Source organism: Papaver somniferum, chromosome 7 (genome assembly GCF_003573695.1).
Source record: "Papaver somniferum cultivar HN1 chromosome 7, ASM357369v1, whole genome shotgun sequence".
NCBI lineage: Eukaryota > Viridiplantae > Streptophyta > Magnoliopsida > Ranunculales > Papaveraceae > Papaver > Papaver somniferum.
The window spans coordinates 160,676,816-160,683,711 of record NC_039364.1 but is presented as its reverse complement, the minus strand read 5'-3'; the positions used below and the strand labels follow the sequence as shown (position 1 = coordinate 160,683,711).

Below are 6,896 nucleotides of genomic sequence, written 5' to 3'. Positions count from 1 at the left end.
AGCCAGCACATTATAAGGGTGTGCAGTTGCACCCCGTGCCCAGCTGGCTCCAAAGCCCATTTTAAATCCTTGAAGAATCATTTTATAGTTAAACCTGTTTTAGCATTTTTGCGCCTATAGCAAATTTTTGGTTGCATCTATAGCAAATTTTTGCACCCCTTCCCACGATTTTTGGCTCCTAGGCTGGCATTATTGGCTCCTAACTCCTATTATGGTTGTTGGTGAGTCCGCGACAAACCCAACCACTTTGTATAATTCTTTAAGGTTGTTGGTTTGTTGTTTTAAGAGGCCAACATGGAATAGCTACTAAATTAATTACGTTTATCAGCAACTTTTTAAGTTTGAAATGTGAGTGGATTAAGTTAATTATCCAATTAGCTACTTAATGAACCGTGGTTAGCTCTAACTACATTTTCTGTGGTTTGTTGATCTTCATACCTCTTCTCTGAATTAAACAATCATTTCCATTTTTTTATGGAATTCTTTGTTGAAGTCATCCAGTTTCTAGCTAATATTCCATTACTGCAGAGGCTTCCAGTTTCATCTTTTGGGAAAATTGCTCAATTAGTTCAACCCAGATATTACAGTGAGTTTTCTCATTGCTATTCCTTTTTCCAATGATTTTTTCTTTAACTTGATGATCATGAAATGTGATGTGATGATTTAGAGCCTAATGAATATGTTGTTCGACAAGGGAAAATGGATGATGGCATTTCTTTTATTTAGAAAGGAGAGGTAATTATTACTTAATTGTAACAAAAAAACAGGATTGTATCCTGTTTGTTGATTTTCCCAACAGAACATTTCAACTTTCAAGTTGTATATATGTATATGGATTCCGATTGTTGTCGAATAAATTGAAGGCAGGCGCGTGTACAACGTATGCAGTTTTACTAACTTAATTGTCCTGGAGGCAGGCCAAGGTCCATGGATATAACAACATGGAGGAAGAAAATCGTTTGTTGGAGCTTCGGTTAAAACCGTATGATTATTTTGGTTATGGTACTAAATATCTGAATGAAATTGCAAACTCTATTGTTTGTAGCTTTGAGATTTTCCTTTTAGTTGTTTTAGCTTGATTTTTTTTGTTTTATAGGGGATTTAACTTCTTATCATCAGGCAGACGTAATCGCGGTAGATGAGGTATCTATTTGTCATATTTTATTATGGTTAAATTAACTTCATAAAATGCATCTTAGTTAAGGAAGTGGTAAATCAGAAACTGATATCCAGTAGTTCTTATTTTATATGGCAGCTCTCTTGTCTGGTGTTGCCCCATGAACATACTACTTTGCTACAGCCAAAATCAATCTGGACAGCGGATGAAACTCATGAGACCTCGTTGATGGAACGTATACTGCATTTGGATTCAGTTGATGTATGTTTCCAATGACTAATGACTTCCTCTAGCAATTCTAATATTAATATGTTGTTTCCCCTTATTAATTGCTCGCTTCTTATGTTTTGAAGGTGAACTTATTCCGTGGAATCACACTGCCAGATACTCCAAGGACCGGGAAGGTTTTTGGAGGACAATTGACTGGGCAGGCATGCTTTTTTCATTCTTCTTTCTTTCTTTTGCTGGTCATAAATTTTATGTTCAGTTTAACCTCTTTTGATTGATACCGGGTAAAGTTATCTCTAACCGCTTCCAGTACAATCTCTGCTTGATCTTCAAATTCGTATAGGATTAAATTGCAATAATTCTTGGATCCAAGTAGAAGTACTTCCGTTTTTCGATAGTCAGAAATTGTGTCCTGCTTTTAGACTGATCGAGTAATTTGTGTGTTTACTGCTCCCATATCTGATGACCAAAGAACCATTCACCTCATCCTTAATATGTTATTTGACGGTTTAGTGTTTTGAGATAATGAATTTTGATGTGAGTCCATTTGCAGGCATTAGCTGCAGCTTCAAAGACTGTTGATCGCGGGAAAGTTGTTCACAGTTTCCACAACTATTTTTTACTTGCTGGCGATCTTGGCGGTAAGTTGGTATATGTAATATGACTGAGTAATGTATGTTGCTAACTGGCATACATACAATGGGTTCAACATAGAGGAGTCTGGAGAAGATAAGGAATCCAACCCTCTATAGTGTGAGTTGCTCTCCTACGTCTCACCCACACTATGGGCAAAAGGGGATGGGTTTATCACTGTACTAGACAGAGGAACCCCACTTAATTTTATTTTTAAAGCCGGTTTTCAGGTGTATATCTTTGCAACTTTCTTTAGTAGGGTAGTGTGGACTTATTGTGTTGGTCATGCTATTTTCTCTTGATGCGTAAGAGCTGCAATTCGGACACATGTTTTCTAATCAGTGTATTATATAATATTCTCGCCGGTGTGAAATACAGTGAATGCTCTTATCTAATTGAAGCACACAATTTTCAGAGCCAATTATATATCACGTTCATCGCTTGCGTGATGGGAATAGCTTCGCAACCCGACGAGTAGATGCAATGCAAAAGGGAAATGTCATATTCACTTTGCTCGCTTCATTTCAAGTAAATTACTGCGTACTTGCACAGCTGCAGCTGCAATATCGAGAGGGAAAAAAATCCTAATTGTATAAGTGCTGTCCTATGTTTGTTTTATATAAGGAAGAAATTGGGTTTGAACACCAAGAAGTTGCAATGCCAGCTGCTCCTGCTCCAGAGACGGTAATGCTGTACTATATATGCTCTTCTCTATTTTTAAGGACCATATTGGATTTCTCGTATGTGACTGAAATCCTATTCCACTCCAGCTTCTATCAATGGAAGAGCTCCGAGACAGAAGTTATTTGGACCCTCGCCTTCCTGAGTATATATCCTCTATTAAAAGTTTACAGTACAATCTGATTTTCTTCTTAAGCAAGGCCTAACTTAACCGAGCTTCAGAAACTACCGAAGCAAGGTGGTTACAGATCCTTGGCCTGTGGATATGAGATTTTATGAGCCAACTACCTATATAGTGCAAACTAAAACCCCGGGGAGGTTCGATCTAGTTCATTGTTTACCTCGATTCCCGTAATACATGGTTGCTTTACATTTCTTTGTTCAGTAAATAAATCAAGGTCTTTTGGATCTTCAGATTTTGATTTTCTTTCTTTTTTTCATGTACCAAATGTGTTATTTCGTGAATATCGAACAATTGCAGTTTGAGTTTCTGGCTTAAAGCACAGGGAACACTTTCCGATGACCCTGCGCTGCATAGGTGAGTGAAAACTGACACTGTGCTAACCCACTAAGCTATCTTGAATGGTGATATAAAAGGTAATCTTGAATGGTTGAGTTGCAGATGTGTAACGGCCTACATTTCAGATCTTATACTAGTTGCGGTAAGCTTGAAGCCTCATGCTAAGAGAGGATTGAAAACCACACAAGCCAGTTTGGACCACTTGTAAGTCACTCCATTTCTCGTTAAATCGTAGTTTAGTCTTGATAAGACAGGCTAAAAGAGAGATACATGTATTTTGCTCTCGGCGTGAAGCAATCTAGAGCGATAATTTGATCTCCTGGCATCTTTCATTAAATCCTATTTAATCCTTTTGTATCAATTTAAGTGATAGTATTCTGCACATAAATTAAGAAATTGTGAGATAAAACTTTTTTCCCCTTTATATCCATATGAACAATGTCATAGGAATGTTTGTTATTTTCCTAGCAGTACATTATCCAACATAAACAAAGATTTTGTAGCAAATTTAGGCGTAAAAAAAAAGGGTGAAATTATCACTTAGTTGCCTAAAAAAATATTGAACTATCAACAATACTAACCTGAATATTAATTTGTGTTAACGTTTTTCTTCTTGTTTTCCAGGATGTGGTTCCACAGGCCTTTTAGAGCTGACGAGTGGTTACTAAACGTGGCAAGTACACAAACCTTTGTGCTTTTCTATTTGAACACAGTTGGTAAAATCTGATATTCATCATTAATATCACCAGCTGATGATTAATTTGTTTGTGATCAGATTGAAAGTCCATCTGCCAGTAGTGGTCGTGGATTCTGTTCTGCTATGGTGAACGCTATGTTAGCTAGTTCAGGGATACCTTCGAACCTGTGGGGGGAAGCAATTCTCTCTGCTTGCTATATCTTGAACCGAGTTCCATTTAAGAAATCCGACAAAACTCCATATGAGTTGTGGAAAGGAAGACAACCGTCCTATGCATACTTTAAAGTGTGGGGGTGTTTGGCCAAGGTGGCCACTCCTCGTTCCAAGAAAACCAAAATAGGACCAAAAACTGTAGATTGTGTTTTCCTAGGATATCCTGAGCACACTAGTGCTTATAGGTTCATGGTAATTGGTGAGAACACCATAATGGAATCCAGAGATGCAGTGTTTTTCGAACACATTTTCCCTTTAGGGTCTGGACCTCATAAAAGGGTCCGCGATGATCTCTCAGATGTTCCTTCGACTAGTCAACCCCCGTCTCTAGATGCTGAAACCGAACCTAGAAGAAGTAAGAGGGTCAGAACCGAGAAAGGTTTCGGTCCAGATTTTGTGACTCTTACGGTAAAGTCTGAACCCCAAACCTATAAGGAAGCTATGACTTCTCCGGAAGCTCCCTTCTGGGAAGAAGCTTCAAATAATGAGTGGGATTCCATTCAACAAAATGAAACTTGGGAGCTTGTAGACTTACCTCCTGGTAGTAAAACCATAGGTTGCAAGTGGGTCTTCAAAAGGAAACTTAGAACATATGGAACTATAGAAAAACACAAAGCTAGGTTGGTAGCTAAGGGGTACAGACAACAGGAAGGATTAGATTTCTTTGATACCTATTCACCGGTCACTAGAATCACTTGCTTTTATTTATGATTTGCATATACATCAGATGGATGTTAAAACTTCTTTTTTATATGGTGAATTGAATGAAGAAATTTATATGGACCAACCTGAAGGTTTTGTTGTGAAAGGTTATGAAGATAAAGTATGCAAACTGAAAAATCTCTGTATGGTTTAAAACAAGCACCTAAACAGTGGCATGAAAAATTTAAACATGTAATGATATCTAATGGCTTCAAAGTAAATGAATCTGATAAATGTGTTTACATTAAATCTGTGGATGATTCTCATGTTATTGTGTGCTTGTATGTTGATGATATGCTCATATTAGGTAGTAACCTTGATAGTATTAATACCACTAAAAGCATGCTTAACGAAAACTTTGACATGAAAGACTTAGGCCCTGCTGATGTAATCTTAGGGATGAAAATCAGAAAGATGTCTGATGGATATAGTCTTAGTCAATCTCATTATGTTGAAACTGTGCTTAAGAGATTTAATCATGAAAATGCTAAACCTGCAACTACTCCTTATGATCCCAATTGTAAATTGAAAAAGAACAAGGGTGAGGGTATTTATCAACTTGAGTATTCTCGTGTTATTGGCAGTCTTATGTATTTAATGAACTGTACAAGACCTGATATTGCCTACACTGTGAGTAGATTAAGCAGGTACACTTGCAACCCTGGGAAGGATCACTGGAATGCTCTCTACAGAGTTCTAAGGTACCTGAATGGATACGAGGTTTCCTGGGTGGAATTCCACTCTGACCCAAGCCTGTGTCTTCGATCGCAATCCACTGTGACAGTCAAGCTGCTATTGGATGCGCAAAGAATAGTGTATACAACGGAAAGTCTATACATCTTCAAAGAAGACACAAGACAGTGAAACAACTACTATCTACTGGCATCATCTCTATAGACTTTGTAAGGTCTAAAGAGAATATTGCAGATCCTTTGACGAAAGGGTTATCTAGAGAGGTAGTTAGATCCACATCGAAGGGGATGGGACTCAAGCTCATAGAATAAATCGCCATGAAGGACACTCAACCTTGTGAATGGAGCTCCAAGATCAAGGTTCAATGAGATAACTAATTTTTGGTGATGTCGAGAGAAAGCACTATCTTTGTCCCTCCCTATGGTGTAACCGTATGATAGTGCTGCCTGCATGTTTTAGGATGATCTGTCAGGATCTTAATGAGTTCCATGGCTTTTCTTACAGCGGAGTGTGGCAGGACACTCTTAATGGACTCACCTATGTGGATGTTGGAAGTGGGGCCGCTTCCTATGAGAATTTGAGCTTTTTCTCTAGAGACATTCATTAAGTCCGGGATTTAGCCCACGGCCAAAACGGGCACAACGGCAAGAGCTTGGCAGCTTTCTTTTTCTTTGAGACATCAAAGTGTGGTTTTTATTTCTGAATTGCACTCACTGTTGACGGTTCAAGACATTGTGTTCACCGAAACAACAAGCAGTTCTGGTAACCTCTCACTATGTTAAGGTTCAATCTCTGGGACACCTTAGCCTAATATTGATGTATTATGTTTTCTCGTATTTCGTCGATATGTTTTATCATTCATGTGGGGGATTGTTAGAAAAAACGCTTTAAAATTACCAATTTTTCCATGGACTGTGTTTTGATCCCTAGACCTATTGCCCATTAGTTGTTTTTTCTTTTGAATAGATAAAACAATAGTCCCACATTGACTAAAATCTAAAGAGTTTTAGACATAAATACCATAGAGTTGGCTATAAGGGCATGGCCCTTGGGTCATTAGACTTTTGTGCTTGGGGGGGAGGCTTAGACTAGGGCAAGGTTGCCTTTCCCGTACGCGCGGTGCTTCGCACAGAAGCACGCACGCCGCCGCCGTCCGTCCGGTCGGTCGGTCGGTCGGGTCGGGCTCGGGCTCGGGCTCGGGTGTGGGTGTGGGTGTGGGTGTGGGTGTGGGTGTGGGTTCATTAGATCCTATCTTTTTTCTGAAATTTTTGGTACGTGTTTTCCACACAAGTAGAAGAATCTTTTCTTTGTCTGAACGTGCTTGTCTTGGCTTCTTTGTCTGCACGAGTTTTCTCCTGACATCTTTGTCTGAACGTGCTTGTCTTGGCTTCTTTGTCTGCACGAGTTTTCTC

General features: G+C 38.9%; 1 pseudogene; it reads left to right on the top strand.

The window, feature by feature from the left end:
• Positions 1-333: 333 nt before the first annotated feature.
• LOC113298912 lies at positions 334-4,101 on the top strand (annotated as a pseudogene).
• Positions 4,102-6,896: the final 2,795 nt, after the last annotated feature.